The 18571-nt window shown below is 44.3% G+C and overlaps 8 non-coding genes across 8 annotated transcripts; all 8 read left to right on the top strand.

Moving 5' to 3' along the window:
- Positions 1–1689: 1689 nt before the first annotated feature.
- On the top strand, positions 1690–1761 carry TRNAA-UGC (transfer RNA alanine (anticodon UGC)). Its single transcript has one exon. It is a non-coding gene; the product is annotated as a tRNA-Ala (tRNA).
- Positions 1762–3868: 2107 nt separating this feature from the next.
- Positions 3869–3940, top strand: TRNAA-UGC (transfer RNA alanine (anticodon UGC)). The gene has a single exon. It is a non-coding gene; the product is annotated as a tRNA-Ala (tRNA).
- A 2111-nt stretch (positions 3941–6051) lies between these two features.
- TRNAA-UGC (transfer RNA alanine (anticodon UGC)) lies at positions 6052–6123 on the top strand. Its single transcript has one exon. It is a non-coding gene; the product is annotated as a tRNA-Ala (tRNA).
- Positions 6124–8234: 2111 nt separating this feature from the next.
- On the top strand, positions 8235–8306 carry TRNAA-UGC (transfer RNA alanine (anticodon UGC)). Its single transcript has one exon. It is a non-coding gene; the product is annotated as a tRNA-Ala (tRNA).
- A 2111-nt stretch (positions 8307–10417) lies between these two features.
- TRNAA-UGC (transfer RNA alanine (anticodon UGC)) lies at positions 10418–10489 on the top strand. Its single transcript has one exon. It is a non-coding gene; the product is annotated as a tRNA-Ala (tRNA).
- A 2111-nt stretch (positions 10490–12600) lies between these two features.
- On the top strand, positions 12601–12672 carry TRNAA-UGC (transfer RNA alanine (anticodon UGC)). The gene has a single exon. It is a non-coding gene; the product is annotated as a tRNA-Ala (tRNA).
- A 2107-nt stretch (positions 12673–14779) lies between these two features.
- On the top strand, positions 14780–14851 carry TRNAA-UGC (transfer RNA alanine (anticodon UGC)). The gene has a single exon. It is a non-coding gene; the product is annotated as a tRNA-Ala (tRNA).
- A 2107-nt stretch (positions 14852–16958) lies between these two features.
- TRNAA-UGC (transfer RNA alanine (anticodon UGC)) lies at positions 16959–17030 on the top strand. The gene has a single exon. It is a non-coding gene; the product is annotated as a tRNA-Ala (tRNA).
- Positions 17031–18571: the final 1541 nt, after the last annotated feature.

Here is an 18571-nt window from a genome sequence, read left to right as displayed (position 1 = left end):
TGTCGTAATGCCTCCCCTAACTTTCTGGCCTCTCCTTGACGTTTCCATGCTGTCATACTTTGGTCACAAATGCTTCCAAAGGGCTGTGGACTACCTTTGCCCCATACCCTTTGATCACATTTCCTTTTGTGTAGAATTTCAATTTCTAGGTCCCCTTCTTTCCTTCAAGCCAGCCCAGCACATTAAGGTAGGTAAGCAATCCCCCTTTAAGTTGAAAAGATGTAGCTGAGAAAGCATTCTAGGAAGTGGCCATTTGGAGAGCTAGCCCTAGGTCGTATTCATGAGTTTTCTCATTCCACTGCAGCACCCGCACCCAACTGCGCCACAACCATTATTGAAAGACAGATGAATGCATCACGGAAAGCTTTGCTGTCTCCGCCTTCGGTAGCTCAGTTGATAGAGCGGCCGAGAGTAGTGCAAAAACAGTAACCCTTAATTCGCCGGTTCAAATCTGCCGCGGAGGACTTCGCCCTTTAGGTTTCCATCGCCTTCTCTGTTATTAAGACATTATCTTCCCCTCTGATTAAGAAAAAAAAAAATTCCGAGCTCCAAGTAAATGCTGGGACAGAAGGGTAGATGTCTTCTGTTTTCTAATGAAATTGACCACATCCTCATTTCTGAGGGATGTGGGAAGAGAAGTAAACAAGGACCTGCAGATCAGAATTCATTCCAAACCCTTGACTAAATATATGAAGGCACTTGGAAGACTTCCAGTCTCATTGTACCAAAGTAGATGTTTTGTCAGCCGACCCAGCTACTCCTTGCCTACAATGAGAGCGGTCATATATATATATATATATATATATATATATATGCGAGAGGGAATTTAGAAAGCCACCATCTCCCTAAAACTGAGCAAGATGCGAAGTGGAGTAATAGTTTACAGATTTGGAGAAAATCTGAGATGTTCGTCTTGCCAAAAGGAGCACAGAAATACCCTCTCTGAGGATCAAACTCAGGACTTTCAGATTATGAGACTGACGCACTGCCTACTGCACAGAAGGCTGCACAAACCCTCCCAGAAATACGTCTATACCCCTTGAAGAGGAAAGGAGGCAAAAACGCTTATCTTATCTTGGAATATAAATACGATACGATTGACTCGCTGGATTAAAATCATATGGAGTTATAATGGTGGGAAAATATTTCTTTCCAGTGATTAAACCCACACCCCCTACAATTAGCCATGCGAAAGAGTCAGGGAATACCTTTCACCTCTCTCAGAAAGATCACATGAATTTTTCCCCCACGTAACTGAGAATTTAATGGACTAAAACTCAGAATTAAGGTGCCGTCCTTAGCAATAGATGCATCTGGATCTCAACTCTTTACGTGCTTATGTAACATAGCTGTGTGTCCTGCAGTAAGAGCAAGAGTACCTTAATTCGTCTCAGGACATTTGTAAGCAGCACTCAACCATATTCTTCTTTCATGTAACCTTAACCAGTTGCCTTGAAAACTCTGGCATGTTTAGATCGCATCTAGCTGTTGTATGTGGGGCATTTGTTCATTCTAGAGTGAGCCTTATTCCATAAAATGGTGCTATACAATCCAGATGTAAGTCATGGGGAATCCCACATCTGACACCTTATTTTCTAGTGCCATATGTGGTGAATTTGAGGTACATAGAATTCCAGATTTCCTTCGGTGAAGCAAGGTCAGCCCGCCCCACCCCCACCCCAGGACGTGGGGGATGTAGCTCAGTGGTAGAGCGCATGCTTTGCATGTATGAGGCCCCGGGTTCGATCCCCGGCATCTCCAGCCTTTTGCCAGGCTCATCTTGCCTTTTGGCAGAACCCTAGGCTGTCACCATGGGTCAGGAAGTGAGATGACATGCAGCTGGGGCCAGACCACCGCCGACATTGCCCGGCTCTTGCCTTGGGAAAGCTTGTGAAATGGGGCTATCTCATTTTCGGTCTTTATAGAAAAAAGAATCTTTCTCCCCCAAGAAACCAAAGTGGTGGTTCATCTTGGCAATCTCGGTATAGAAAACGGTCACAGCTGTCTTGGCCATTGATGTGAATTCTTCCTCTAAACCAGAGACTCCTTACAGAAGGTTTAAGAAAAACTGAATGTCTTCTTTATCCCAATCACTTGCGATTGGACCATGATTTTGCTTTTCCCTTTCCATTCACAGAGGCATTAAACATGCATGTTCTTCATGCTCAGTGCGTAGTGATGCATGTCGTAATGCCTCCCCTAACTTTCTGGCCTCTCCTTGACGTTTCCATGCTGTCATACTTTGGTCACAAATGCTTCCAAAGGGCTGTGGACTACCTTTGCCCCATACCCTTTGATCACATTTCCTTTTGTGTAGAATTTCAATTTCTAGGTCCCCTTCTTTCCTTCAAGCCAGCCCAGCACATTAAGGTAGGTAAGCAATCCCCCTTTAAGTTGAAAAGATGTAGCTGAGAAAGCATTCTAGGAAGTGGCCATTTGGAGAGCTAGCCCTAGGTCGTATTCATGAGTTTTCTCATTCCACTGCAGCACCCGCACCCAACTGCGCCACAACCATTATTGAAAGACAGATGAATGCATCACGGAAAGCTTTGCTGTCTCCGCCTTCGGTAGCTCAGTTGATAGAGCGGCCGAGAGTAGTGCAAAAACAGTAACCCTTAATTCGCCGGTTCAAATCTACCGCGGAGGACTTCGCCCTTTAGGTTTCCATCGCCTTCTCTGTTATTAAGACATTATCTTCCCCTCTGATTAAGAAAAAAAAAAATTCCGAGCTCCAAGTAAATGCTGGGACAGAAGGGTAGATGTCTTCTGTTTTCTAATGAAATTGACCACATCCTCATTTCTGAGGGATGTGGGAAGAGAAGTAAACAAGGACCTGCAGATCAGAATTCATTCCAAACCCTTGACTAAATATATGAAGGCACTTGGAAGACTTCCAGTCTCATTGTACCAAAGTAGATGTTTTGTCAGCCGACCCAGCTACTCCTTGCCTACAATGAGAGCGGTCATATATATATATATATATATATATATATGCGAGAGGGAATTTAGAAAGCCACCATCTCCCTAAAACTGAGCAAGATGCGAAGTGGAGTAATAGTTTACAGATTTGGAGAAAATCTGAGATGTTCGTCTTGCCAAAAGGAGCACAGAAATACCCTCTCTGAGGATCAAACTCAGGACTTTCAGATTATGAGACTGACGCACTGCCTACTGCACAGAAGGCTGCACAAACCCTCCCAGAAATACGTCTATACCCCTTGAAGAGGAAAGGAGGCAAAAACGCTTATCTTATCTTGGAATATAAATACGATACGATTGACTCGCTGGATTAAAATCATATGGAGTTATAATGGTGGGAACATATTTCTTTCCAGTGATTAAACCCACACCCCCTACAATTAGCCATGCGAAAGAGTCAGGGAATACCTTTCACCTCTCTCAGAAAGATCACATGAATTTTTCCCCCACGTAACTGAGAATTTAATGGACTAAAACTCAGAATTAAGGTGCCGTCCTTAGCAATAGATGCATCTGGATCTCAACTCTTTACGTGCTTATGTAACATAGCTGTGTGTCCTGCAGTAAGAGCAAGAGTACCTTAATGCGTCTCAGGACATTTGTAAGCAGCACTCAACCATATTCTTCTTTCATGTAACCTTAACCAGTTGCCTTGAAAACTCTGGCATGTTTAGATCGCATCTAGCTGTTGTATGTGGGGCATTTGTTCATTCTAGAGTGAGCCTTATTCCATAAAATGGTGCTATACAATCCAGATGTAAGTCATGGGGAATCCCACATCTGACACCTTATTTTCTAGTGCCATATGTGGTGAATTTGAGGTACATAGAATTCCAGATTTCCTTCGGTGAAGCAAGGTCAGCCCGCCCCACCCCCACCCCAGGACGTGGGGGATGTAGCTCAGTGGTAGAGCGCATGCTTTGCATGTATGAGGCCCCGGGTTCGATCCCCGGCATCTCCAGCCTTTTGCCAGGCTCATCTTGCCTTTTGGCAGAACCCTAGGCTGTCACCATGGGTCAGGAAGTGAGATGACATGCAGCTGGGGCCAGACCACCGCCGACATTGCCCGGCTCTTGCCTTGGGAAAGCTTGTGAAATGGGGCTATCTCATTTTCGGTCTTTATAGAAAAAAGAATCTTTCTCCCCCAAGAAACCAAAGTGGTGGTTCATCTTGGCAATCTCGGTATAGAAAACGGTCACAGCTGTCTTGGCCATTGATGTGAATTCTTCCTCTAAACCAGAGACTCCTTACAGAAGGTTTAAGAAAAACTGAATGTCTTCTTTATCCCAATCACTTGCGATTGGACCATGATTTTGCTTTTCCCTTTCCATTCACAGAGGCATTAAACATGCATGTTCTTCATGCTCAGTGCGTAGTGATGCATGTCGTAATGCCTCCCCTAACTTTCTGGCCTCTCCTTGACGTTTCCATGCTGTCATACTTTGGTCACAAATGCTTCCAAAGGGCTGTGGACTACCTTTGCCCCATACCCTTTGATCACATTTCCTTTTGTGTAGAATTTCAATTTCTAGGTCCCCTTCTTTCCTTCAAGCCAGCCCAGCACATTAAGGTAGGTAAGCAATCCCCCTTTAAGTTGAAAAGATGTAGCTGAGAAAGCATTCTAGGAAGTGGCCATTTGGAGAGCTAGCCCTAGGTCGTATTCATGAGTTTTCTCATTCCACTGCAGCACCCGCACCCAACTGCGCCACAACCATTATTGAAAGACAGATGAATGCATCACGGAAAGCTTTGCTGTCTCCGCCTTCGGTAGCTCAGTTGATAGAGCGGCCGAGAGTAGTGCAAAAACAGTAACCCTTAATTCGCCGGTTCAAATCTGCCGCGGAGGACTTCGCCCTTTAGGTTTCCATCGCCTTCTCTGTTATTAAGACATTATCTTCCCCTCTGATTAAGAAAAAAAAAAATTCCGAGCTCCAAGTAAATGCTGGGACAGAAGGGTAGATGTCTTCTGTTTTCTAATGAAATTGACCACATCCTCATTTCTGAGGGATGTGGGAAGAGAAGTAAACAAGGACCTGCAGATCAGAATTCATTCCAAACCCTTGACTAAATATATGAAGGCACTTGGAAGACTTCCAGTCTCATTGTACCAAAGTAGATGTTTTGTCAGCCGACCCAGCTACTCCTTGCCTACAATGAGAGCGGTCATATATATATATATATATATATATATATATATGCGAGAGGGAATTTAGAAAGCCACCATCTCCCTAAAACTGAGCAAGATGCGAAGTGGAGTAATAGTTTACAGATTTGGAGAAAATCTGAGATGTTCGTCTTGCCAAAAGGAGCACAGAAATACCCTCTCTGAGGATCAAACTCAGGACTTTCAGATTATGAGACTGACGCACTGCCTACTGCACAGAAGGCTGCACAAACCCTCCCAGAAATACGTCTATACCCCTTGAAGAGGAAAGGAGGCAAAAACGCTTATCTTATCTTGGAATATAAATACGATACGATTGACTCGCTGGATTAAAATCATATGGAGTTATAATGGTGGGAAAATATTTCTTTCCAGTGATTAAACCCACACCCCCTACAATTAGCCATGCGAAAGAGTCAGGGAATACCTTTCACCTCTCTCAGAAAGATCACATGAATTTTTCCCCCACGTAACTGAGAATTTAATGGACTAAAACTCAGAATTAAGGTGCCGTCCTTAGCAATAGATGCATCTGGATCTCAACTCTTTACGTGCTTATGTAACATAGCTGTGTGTCCTGCAGTAAGAGCAAGAGTACCTTAATGCGTCTCAGGACATTTGTAAGCAGCACTCAACCATATTCTTCTTTCATGTAACCTTAACCAGTTGCCTTGAAAACTCTGGCATGTTTAGATCGCATCTAGCTGTTGTATGTGGGGCATTTGTTCATTCTAGAGTGAGCCTTATTCCATAAAATGGTGCTATACAATCCAGATGTAAGTCATGGGGAATCCCACATCTGACACCTTATTTTCTAGTGCCATATGTGGTGAATTTGAGGTACATAGAATTCCAGATTTCCTTCGGTGAAGCAAGGTCAGCCCGCCCCACCCCCACCCCAGGACGTGGGGGATGTAGCTCAGTGGTAGAGCGCATGCTTTGCATGTATGAGGCCCCGGGTTCGATCCCCGGCATCTCCAGCCTTTTGCCAGGCTCATCTTGCCTTTTGGCAGAACCCTAGGCTGTCACCATGGGTCAGGAAGTGAGATGACATGCAGCTGGGGCCAGACCACCGCCGACATTGCCCGGCTCTTGCCTTGGGAAAGCTTGTGAAATGGGGCTATCTCATTTTCGGTCTTTATAGAAAAAAGAATCTTTCTCCCCCAAGAAACCAAAGTGGTGGTTCATCTTGGCAATCTCGGTATAGAAAACGGTCACAGCTGTCTTGGCCATTGATGTGAATTCTTCCTCTAAACCAGAGACTCCTTACAGAAGGTTTAAGAAAAACTGAATGTCTTCTTTATCCCAATCACTTGCGATTGGACCATGATTTTGCTTTTCCCTTTCCATTCACAGAGGCATTAAACATGCATGTTCTTCATGCTCAGTGCGTAGTGATGCATGTCGTAATGCCTCCCCTAACTTTCTGGCCTCTCCTTGACGTTTCCATGCTGTCATACTTTGGTCACAAATGCTTCCAAAGGGCTGTGGACTACCTTTGCCCCATACCCTTTGATCACATTTCCTTTTGTGTAGAATTTCAATTTCTAGGTCCCCTTCTTTCCTTCAAGCCAGCCCAGCACATTAAGGTAGGTAAGCAATCCCCCTTTAAGTTGAAAAGATGTAGCTGAGAAAGCATTCTAGGAAGTGGCCATTTGGAGAGCTAGCCCTAGGTCGTATTCATGAGTTTTCTCATTCCACTGCAGCACCCGCACCCAACTGCGCCACAACCATTATTGAAAGACAGATGAATGCATCACGGAAAGCTTTGCTGTCTCCGCCTTCGGTAGCTCAGTTGATAGAGCGGCCGAGAGTAGTGCAAAAACAGTAACCCTTAATTCGCCGGTTCAAATCTACCGCGGAGGACTTCGCCCTTTAGGTTTCCATCGCCTTCTCTGTTATTAAGACATTATCTTCCCCTCTGATTAAGAAAAAAAAAAATTCCGAGCTCCAAGTAAATGCTGGGACAGAAGGGTAGATGTCTTCTGTTTTCTAATGAAATTGACCACATCCTCATTTCTGAGGGATGTGGGAAGAGAAGTAAACAAGGACCTGCAGATCAGAATTCATTCCAAACCCTTGACTAAATATATGAAGGCACTTGGAAGACTTCCAGTCTCATTGTACCAAAGTAGATGTTTTGTCAGCCGACCCAGCTACTCCTTGCCTACAATGAGAGCGGTCATATATATATATATATATATATATATATATATGCGAGAGGGAATTTAGAAAGCCACCATCTCCCTAAAACTGAGCAAGATGCGAAGTGGAGTAATAGTTTACAGATTTGGAGAAAATCTGAGATGTTCGTCTTGCCAAAAGGAGCACAGAAATACCCTCTCTGAGGATCAAACTCAGGACTTTCAGATTATGAGACTGACGCACTGCCTACTGCACAGAAGGCTGCACAAACCCTCCCAGAAATACGTCTATACCCCTTGAAGAGGAAAGGAGGCAAAAACGCTTATCTTATCTTGGAATATAAATACGATACGATTGACTCGCTGGATTAAAATCATATGGAGTTATAATGGTGGGAAAATATTTCTTTCCAGTGATTAAACCCACACCCCCTACAATTAGCCATGCGAAAGAGTCAGGGAATACCTTTCACCTCTCTCAGAAAGATCACATGAATTTTTCCCCCACGTAACTGAGAATTTAATGGACTAAAACTCAGAATTAAGGTGCCGTCCTTAGCAATAGATGCATCTGGATCTCAACTCTTTACGTGCTTATGTAACATAGCTGTGTGTCCTGCAGTAAGAGCAAGAGTACCTTAATGCGTCTCAGGACATTTGTAAGCAGCACTCAACCATATTCTTCTTTCATGTAACCTTAACCAGTTGCCTTGAAAACTCTGGCATGTTTAGATCGCATCTAGCTGTTGTATGTGGGGCATTTGTTCATTCTAGAGTGAGCCTTATTCCATAAAATGGTGCTATACAATCCAGATGTAAGTCATGGGGAATCCCACATCTGACACCTTATTTTCTAGTGCCATATGTGGTGAATTTGAGGTACATAGAATTCCAGATTTCCTTCGGTGAAGCAAGGTCAGCCCGCCCCACCCCCACCCCAGGACGTGGGGGATGTAGCTCAGTGGTAGAGCGCATGCTTTGCATGTATGAGGCCCCGGGTTCGATCCCCGGCATCTCCAGCCTTTTGCCAGGCTCATCTTGCCTTTTGGCAGAACCCTAGGCTGTCACCATGGGTCAGGAAGTGAGATGACATGCAGCTGGGGCCAGACCACCGCCGACATTGCCCGGCTCTTGCCTTGGGAAAGCTTGTGAAATGGGGCTATCTCATTTTCGGTCTTTATAGAAAAAAGAATCTTTCTCCCCCAAGAAACCAAAGTGGTGGTTCATCTTGGCAATCTCGGTATAGAAAACGGTCACAGCTGTCTTGGCCATTGATGTGAATTCTTCCTCTAAACCAGAGACTCCTTACAGAAGGTTTAAGAAAAACTGAATGTCTTCTTTATCCCAATCACTTGCGATTGGACCATGATTTTGCTTTTCCCTTTCCATTCACAGAGGCATTAAACATGCATGTTCTTCATGCTCAGTGCGTAGTGATGCATGTCGTAATGCCTCCCCTAACTTTCTGGCCTCTCCTTGACGTTTCCATGCTGTCATACTTTGGTCACAAATGCTTCCAAAGGGCTGTGGACTACCTTTGCCCCATACCCTTTGATCACATTTCCTTTTGTGTAGAATTTCAATTTCTAGGTCCCCTTCTTTCCTTCAAGCCAGCCCAGCACATTAAGGTAGGTAAGCAATCCCCCTTTAAGTTGAAAAGATGTAGCTGAGAAAGCATTCTAGGAAGTGGCCATTTGGAGAGCTAGCCCTAGGTCGTATTCATGAGTTTTCTCATTCCACTGCAGCACCCGCACCCAACTGCGCCACAACCATTATTGAAAGACAGATGAATGCATCACGGAAAGCTTTGCTGTCTCCGCCTTCGGTAGCTCAGTTGATAGAGCGGCCGAGAGTAGTGCAAAAACAGTAACCCTTAATTCGCCGGTTCAAATCTACCGCGGAGGACTTCGCCCTTTAGGTTTCCATCGCCTTCTCTGTTATTAAGACATTATCTTCCCCTCTGATTAAGAAAAAAAAAAATTCCGAGCTCCAAGTAAATGCTGGGACAGAAGGGTAGATGTCTTCTGTTTTCTAATGAAATTGACCACATCCTCATTTCTGAGGGATGTGGGAAGAGAAGTAAACAAGGACCTGCAGATCAGAATTCATTCCAAACCCTTGACTAAATATATGAAGGCACTTGGAAGACTTCCAGTCTCATTGTACCAAAGTAGATGTTTTGTCAGCCGACCCAGCTACTCCTTGCCTACAATGAGAGCGGTCATATATATATATATATATATATATATATATATGCGAGAGGGAATTTAGAAAGCCACCATCTCCCTAAAACTGAGCAAGATGCGAAGTGGAGTAATAGTTTACAGATTTGGAGAAAATCTGAGATGTTCGTCTTGCCAAAAGGAGCACAGAAATACCCTCTCTGAGGATCAAACTCAGGACTTTCAGATTATGAGACTGACGCACTGCCTACTGCACAGAAGGCTGCACAAACCCTCCCAGAAATACGTCTATACCCCTTGAAGAGGAAAGGAGGCAAAAACGCTTATCTTATCTTGGAATATAAATACGATACGATTGACTCGCTGGATTAAAATCATATGGAGTTATAATGGTGGGAAAATATTTCTTTCCAGTGATTAAACCCACACCCCCTACAATTAGCCATGCGAAAGAGTCAGGGAATACCTTTCACCTCTCTCAGAAAGATCACATGAATTTTTCCCCCACGTAACTGAGAATTTAATGGACTAAAACTCAGAATTAAGGTGCCGTCCTTAGCAATAGATGCATCTGGATCTCAACTCTTTACGTGCTTATGTAACATAGCTGTGTGTCCTGCAGTAAGAGCAAGAGTACCTTAATGCGTCTCAGGACATTTGTAAGCAGCACTCAACCATATTCTTCTTTCATGTAACCTTAACCAGTTGCCTTGAAAACTCTGGCATGTTTAGATCGCATCTAGCTGTTGTATGTGGGGCATTTGTTCATTCTAGAGTGAGCCTTATTCCATAAAATGGTGCTATACAATCCAGATGTAAGTCATGGGGAATCCCACATCTGACACCTTATTTTCTAGTGCCATATGTGGTGAATTTGAGGTACATAGAATTCCAGATTTCCTTCGGTGAAGCAAGGTCAGCCCGCCCCACCCCCACCCCAGGACGTGGGGGATGTAGCTCAGTGGTAGAGCGCATGCTTTGCATGTATGAGGCCCCGGGTTCGATCCCCGGCATCTCCAGCCTTTTGCCAGGCTCATCTTGCCTTTTGGCAGAACCCTAGGCTGTCACCATGGGTCAGGAAGTGAGATGACATGCAGCTGGGGCCAGACCACCGCCGACATTGCCCGGCTCTTGCCTTGGGAAAGCTTGTGAAATGGGGCTATCTCATTTTCGGTCTTTATAGAAAAAAGAATCTTTCTCCCCCAAGAAACCAAAGTGGTGGTTCATCTTGGCAATCTCGGTATAGAAAACGGTCACAGCTGTCTTGGCCATTGATGTGAATTCTTCCTCTAAACCAGAGACTCCTTACAGAAGGTTTAAGAAAAACTGAATGTCTTCTTTATCCCAATCACTTGCGATTGGACCATGATTTTGCTTTTCCCTTTCCATTCACAGAGGCATTAAACATGCATGTTCTTCATGCTCAGTGCGTAGTGATGCATGTCGTAATGCCTCCCCTAACTTTCTGGCCTCTCCTTGACGTTTCCATGCTGTCATACTTTGGTCACAAATGCTTCCAAAGGGCTGTGGACTACCTTTGCCCCATACCCTTTGATCACATTTCCTTTTGTGTAGAATTTCAATTTCTAGGTCCCCTTCTTTCCTTCAAGCCAGCCCAGCACATTAAGGTAGGTAAGCAATCCCCCTTTAAGTTGAAAAGATGTAGCTGAGAAAGCATTCTAGGAAGTGGCCATTTGGAGAGCTAGCCCTAGGTCGTATTCATGAGTTTTCTCATTCCACTGCAGCACCCGCACCCAACTGCGCCACAACCATTATTGAAAGACAGATGAATGCATCACGGAAAGCTTTGCTGTCTCCGCCTTCGGTAGCTCAGTTGATAGAGCGGCCGAGAGTAGTGCAAAAACAGTAACCCTTAATTCGCCGGTTCAAATCTACCGCGGAGGACTTCGCCCTTTAGGTTTCCATCGCCTTCTCTGTTATTAAGACATTATCTTCCCCTCTGATTAAGAAAAAAAAAAATTCCGAGCTCCAAGTAAATGCTGGGACAGAAGGGTAGATGTCTTCTGTTTTCTAATGAAATTGACCACATCCTCATTTCTGAGGGATGTGGGAAGAGAAGTAAACAAGGACCTGCAGATCAGAATTCATTCCAAACCCTTGACTAAATATATGAAGGCACTTGGAAGACTTCCAGTCTCATTGTACCAAAGTAGATGTTTTGTCAGCCGACCCAGCTACTCCTTGCCTACAATGAGAGCGGTCATATATATATATATATATATATATATATATATGCGAGAGGGAATTTAGAAAGCCACCATCTCCCTAAAACTGAGCAAGATGCGAAGTGGAGTAATAGTTTACAGATTTGGAGAAAATCTGAGATGTTCGTCTTGCCAAAAGGAGCACAGAAATACCCTCTCTGAGGATCAAACTCAGGACTTTCAGATTATGAGACTGACGCACTGCCTACTGCACAGAAGGCTGCACAAACCCTCCCAGAAATACGTCTATACCCCTTGAAGAGGAAAGGAGGCAAAAACGCTTATCTTATCTTGGAATATAAATACGATACGATTGACTCGCTGGATTAAAATCATATGGAGTTATAATGGTGGGAAAATATTTCTTTCCAGTGATTAAACCCACACCCCCTACAATTAGCCATGCGAAAGAGTCAGGGAATACCTTTCACCTCTCTCAGAAAGATCACATGAATTTTTCCCCCACGTAACTGAGAATTTAATGGACTAAAACTCAGAATTAAGGTGCCGTCCTTAGCAATAGATGCATCTGGATCTCAACTCTTTACGTGCTTATGTAACATAGCTGTGTGTCCTGCAGTAAGAGCAAGAGTACCTTAATGCGTCTCAGGACATTTGTAAGCAGCACTCAACCATATTCTTCTTTCATGTAACCTTAACCAGTTGCCTTGAAAACTCTGGCATGTTTAGATCGCATCTAGCTGTTGTATGTGGGGCATTTGTTCATTCTAGAGTGAGCCTTATTCCATAAAATGGTGCTATACAATCCAGATGTAAGTCATGGGGAATCCCACATCTGACACCTTATTTTCTAGTGCCATATGTGGTGAATTTGAGGTACATAGAATTCCAGATTTCCTTCGGTGAAGCAAGGTCAGCCCGCCCCACCCCCACCCCAGGACGTGGGGGATGTAGCTCAGTGGTAGAGCGCATGCTTTGCATGTATGAGGCCCCGGGTTCGATCCCCGGCATCTCCAGCCTTTTGCCAGGCTCATCTTGCCTTTTGGCAGAACCCTAGGCTGTCACCATGGGTCAGGAAGTGAGATGACATGCAGCTGGGGCCAGACCACCGCCGACATTGCCCGGCTCTTGCCTTGGGAAAGCTTGTGAAATGGGGCTATCTCATTTTCGGTCTTTATAGAAAAAAGAATCTTTCTCCCCCAAGAAACCAAAGTGGTGGTTCATCTTGGCAATCTCGGTATAGAAAACGGTCACAGCTGTCTTGGCCATTGATGTGAATTCTTCCTCTAAACCAGAGACTCCTTACAGAAGGTTTAAGAAAAACTGAATGTCTTCTTTATCCCAATCACTTGCGATTGGACCATGATTTTGCTTTTCCCTTTCCATTCACAGAGGCATTAAACATGCATGTTCTTCATGCTCAGTGCGTAGTGATGCATGTCGTAATGCCTCCCCTAACTTTCTGGCCTCTCCTTGACGTTTCCATGCTGTCATACTTTGGTCACAAATGCTTCCAAAGGGCTGTGGACTACCTTTGCCCCATACCCTTTGATCACATTTCCTTTTGTGTAGAATTTCAATTTCTAGGTCCCCTTCTTTCCTTCAAGCCAGCCCAGCACATTAAGGTAGGTAAGCAATCCCCCTTTAAGTTGAAAAGATGTAGCTGAGAAAGCATTCTAGGAAGTGGCCATTTGGAGAGCTAGCCCTAGGTCGTATTCATGAGTTTTCTCATTCCACTGCAGCACCCGCACCCAACTGCGCCACAACCATTATTGAAAGACAGATGAATGCATCACGGAAAGCTTTGCTGTCTCCGCCTTCGGTAGCTCAGTTGATAGAGCGGCCGAGAGTAGTGCAAAAACAGTAACCCTTAATTCGCCGGTTCAAATCTACCGCGGAGGACTTCGCCCTTTAGGTTTCCATCGCCTTCTCTGTTATTAAGACATTATCTTCCCCTCTGATTAAGAAAAAAAAAAATTCCGAGCTCCAAGTAAATGCTGGGACAGAAGGGTAGATGTCTTCTGTTTTCTAATGAAATTGACCACATCCTCATTTCTGAGGGATGTGGGAAGAGAAGTAAACAAGGACCTGCAGATCAGAATTCATTCCAAACCCTTGACTAAATATATGAAGGCACTTGGAAGACTTCCAGTCTCATTGTACCAAAGTAGATGTTTTGTCAGCCGACCCAGCTACTCCTTGCCTACAATGAGAGCGGTCATATATATATATATATATATATATATATGCGAGAGGGAATTTAGAAAGCCACCATCTCCCTAAAACTGAGCAAGATGCGAAGTGGAGTAATAGTTTACAGATTTGGAGAAAATCTGAGATGTTCGTCTTGCCAAAAGGAGCACAGAAATACCCTCTCTGAGGATCAAACTCAGGACTTTCAGATTATGAGACTGACGCACTGCCTACTGCACAGAAGGCTGCACAAACCCTCCCAGAAATACGTCTATACCCCTTGAAGAGGAAAGGAGGCAAAAACGCTTATCTTATCTTGGAATATAAATACGATACGATTGACTCGCTGGATTAAAATCATATGGAGTTATAATGGTGGGAACATATTTCTTTCCAGTGATTAAACCCACACCCCCTACAATTAGCCATGCGAAAGAGTCAGGGAATACCTTTCACCTCTCTCAGAAAGATCACATGAATTTTTCCCCCACGTAACTGAGAATTTAATGGACTAAAACTCAGAATTAAGGTGCCGTCCTTAGCAATAGATGCATCTGGATCTCAACTCTTTACGTGCTTATGTAACATAGCTGTGTGTCCTGCAGTAAGAGCAAGAGTACCTTAATGCGTCTCAGGACATTTGTAAGCAGCACTCAACCATATTCTTCTTTCATGTAACCTTAACCAGTTGCCTTGAAAACTCTGGCATGTTTAGATCGCATCTAGCTGTTGTATGTGGGGCATTTGTTCATTCTAGAGTGAGCCTTATTCCATAAAATGGTGCTATACAATCCAGATGTAAGTCATGGGGAATCCCACATCTGACACCTTATTTTCTAGTGCCATATGTGGTGAATTTGAGGTACATAGAATTCCAGATTTCCTTCGGTGAAGCAAGGTCAGCCCGCCCCACCCCCACCCCAGGACGTGGGGGATGTAGCTCAGTGGTAGAGCGCATGCTTTGCATGTATGAGGCCCCGGGTTCGATCCCCGGCATCTCCAGCCTTTTGCCAGGCTCATCTTGCCTTTTGGCAGAACCCTAGGCTGTCACCATGGGTCAGGAAGTGAGATGACATGCAGCTGGGGCCAGACCACCGCCGACATTGCCCGGCTCTTGCCTTGGGAAAGCTTGTGAAATGGGGCTATCTCATTTTCGGTCTTTATAGAAAAAAGAATCTTTCTCCCCCAAGAAACCAAAGTGGTGGTTCATCTTGGCAATCTCGGTATAGAAAACGGTCACAGCTGTCTTGGCCATTGATGTGAATTCTTCCTCTAAACCAGAGACTCCTTACAGAAGGTTTAAGAAAAACTGAATGTCTTCTTTATCCCAATCACTTGCGATTGGACCATGATTTTGCTTTTCCCTTTCCATTCACAGAGGCATTAAACATGCATGTTCTTCATGCTCAGTGCGTAGTGATGCATGTCGTAATGCCTCCCCTAACTTTCTGGCCTCTCCTTGACGTTTCCATGCTGTCATACTTTGGTCACAAATGCTTCCAAAGGGCTGTGGACTACCTTTGCCCCATACCCTTTGATCACATTTCCTTTTGTGTAGAATTTCAATTTCTAGGTCCCCTTCTTTCCTTCAAGCCAGCCCAGCACATTAAGGTAGGTAAGCAATCCCCCTTTAAGTTGAAAAGATGTAGCTGAGAAAGCATTCTAGGAAGTGGCCATTTGGAGAGCTAGCCCTAGGTCGTATTCATGAGTTTTCTCATTCCACTGCAGCACCCGCACCCAACTGCGCCACAACCATTATTGAAAGACAGATGAATGCATCACGGAAAGCTTTGCTGTCTCCGCCTTCGGTAGCTCAGTTGATAGAGCGGCCGAGAGTAGTGCAAAAACAGTAACCCTTAGTTCGCCGGTTCAAATCTGCCGCGGAGGACTTCGCCCTTTAGGTTTCCATCGCCTTCTCTGTTATTAAGACATTATCTTCCCCTCTGATTAAGAAAAAAAAAAATTCCGAGCTCCAAGTAAATGCTGGGACAGAAGGGTAGATGTCTTCTGTTTTCTAATGAAATTGACCACATCCTCATTTCTGAGGGATGTGGGAAGAGAAGTAAACAAGGACCTGCAGATCAGAATTCATTCCAAACCCTTGACTAAATATATGAAGGCACTTGGAAGACTTCCAGTCTCATTGTACCAAAGTAGATGTTTTGTCAGCCGACCCAGCTACTCCTTGCCTACAATGAGAGCGGTCATATATATATATATATATATATATATATGCGAGAGGGAATTTAGAAAGCCACCATCTCCCTAAAACTGAGCAAGATGCGAAGTGGAGTAATAGTTTACAGATTTGGAGAAAATCTGAGATGTTCGTCTTGCCAAAAGGAGCACAGAAATACCCTCTCTGAGGATCAAACTCAGGACTTTCAGATTATGAGACTGACGCACTGCCTACTGCACAGAAGGCTGCACAAACCCTCCCAGAAATACGTCTATACCCCTTGAAGAGGAAAGGAGGCAAAAACGCTTATCTTATCTTGGAATATAAATACGATACGATTGACTCGCTGGATTAAAATCATATGGAGTTATAATGGTGGGAAAATATTTCTTTCCAGTGATTAAACCCACACCCCCTACAATTAGCCATGCGAAAGAGTCAGGGAATACCTTTCACCTCTCTCAGAAAGATCACATGAATTTTTCCCCCACGTAACTGAGAATTTAATGGACTAAAACTCAGAATTAAGGTGCCGTCCTTAGCAATAGATGCATCTGGATCTCAACTCTTTACGTGCTTATGTAACATAGCTGTGTGTCCTGCAGTAAGAGCAAGAGTACCTTAATGCGTCTCAGGACATTTGTAAGCAGCACTCAACCATATTCTTCTTTCATGTAACCTTAACCAGTTGCCTTGAAAACTCTGGCATGTTTAGATCGCATCTAGCTGTTGTATGTGGGGCATTTGTTCATTCTAGAGTGAGCCTTATTCCATAAAATGGTGCTATACAATCCAGATGTAAGTCATGGGGAATCCCACATCTGACACCTTATTTTCTAGTGCCATATGTGGTGAATTTGAGGTACATAGAATTCCAGATTTCCTTCGGTGAAGCAAGGTCAGCCCGCCCCACCCCCACCCCAGGACGTGGGGGATGTAGCTCAGTGGTAGAGCGCATGCTTTGCATGTATGAGGCCCCGGGTTCGATCCCCGGCATCTCCAGCCTTTTGCCAGGCTCATCTTGCCTTTTGGCAGAACCCTAGGCTGTCACCATGGGTCAGGAAGTGAGATGACATGCAGCTGGGGCCAGACCACCGCCGACATTGCCCGGCTCTTGCCTTGGGAAAGCTTGTGAAATGGGGCTATCTCATTTTCGGTCTTTATAGAAAAAAGAATCTTTCTCCCCCAAGAAACCAAAGTGGTGGTTCATCTTGGCAATCTCGGTATAGAAAACGGTCACAGCTGTCTTGGCCATTGATGTGAATTCTTCCTCTAAACCAGAGACTCCTTACAGAAGGTTTAAGAAAAACTGAATGTCTTCTTTATCCCAATCACTTGCGATTGGACCATGATTTTGCTTTTCCCTTTCCATTCACAGAGGCATTAAACATGCATGTTCTTCATGCTCAGTGCGTAGTGATGCATGTCGTAATGCCTCCCCTAACTTTCTGGCCTCTCCTTGACGTTTCCATGCTGTCATACTTTGGTCACAAATGCTTCCAAAGGGCTGTGGACTACCTTTGCCCCATACCCTTTGATCACATTTCCTTTTGTGTAGAATTTCAATTTCTAGGTCCCCTTCTTTCCTTCAAGCCAGCCCAGCACATTAAGGTAGGTAAGCAATCCCCCTTTAAGTTGAAAAGATGTAGCTGAGAAAGCATTCTAGGAAGTGGCCATTTGGAGAGCTAGCCCTAGGTCGTATTCATGAGTTTTCTCATTCCACTGCAGCACCCGCACCCAACTGCGCCACAACCATTATTGAAAGACAGATGAATGCATCACGGAAAGCTTTGCTGTCTCCGCCTTCGGTAGCTCAGTTGATAGAGCGGCCGAGAGTAGTGCAAAAACAGTAACCCTTAATTCGCCGGTTCAAATCTGCCGCGGAGGACTTCGCCCTTTAGGTTTCCATCGCCTTCTCTGTTATTAAGACATTATCTTCCCCTCTGATTAAGAAAAAAAAAAATTCCGAGCTCCAAGTAAATGCTGGGACAGAAGGGTAGATGTCTTCTGTTTTCTAATGAAATTGACCACATCCTCATTTCTGAGGGATGTGGGAAGAGAAGTAAACAAGGACCTGCAGATCAGAATTCATTCCAAACCCTTGACTAAATATATGAAGGCACTTGGAAGACTTCCAGTCTCATTGTACCAAAGTAGATGTTTTGTCAGCCGACCCAGCTACTCCTTGCCTACAATGAGAGCGGTCATATATATATATATATATATATATATATATATGCGAGAGGGAATTTAGAAAGCCACCATCTCCCTAAAACTGAGCAAGATGCGAAGTGGAGTAATAGTTTACAGATTTGGAGAAAATCTGAGATGTTCGTCTTGCCAAAAGGAGCACAGAAATACCCTCTCTGAGGATCAAACTCAGGACTTTCAGATTATGAGACTGACGCACTGCCTACTGCACAGAAGGCTGCACAAACCCTCCCAGAAATACGTCTATACCCCTTGAAGAGGAAAGGAGGCAAAAACGCTTATCTTATCTTGGAATATAAATACGATACGATTGACTCGCTGGATTAAAATCA

The sequence above is a fragment of the Pleurodeles waltl genome, unplaced genomic scaffold (genome assembly GCF_031143425.1).
Source record: "Pleurodeles waltl isolate 20211129_DDA unplaced genomic scaffold, aPleWal1.hap1.20221129 scaffold_162, whole genome shotgun sequence".
Classification (NCBI taxonomy): Eukaryota; Metazoa; Chordata; class Amphibia; order Caudata; family Salamandridae; genus Pleurodeles; species Pleurodeles waltl.
The sequence above is the reverse complement of the archived record's forward strand: the minus strand, read 5'-3'. Positions and strand labels throughout refer to the sequence as shown.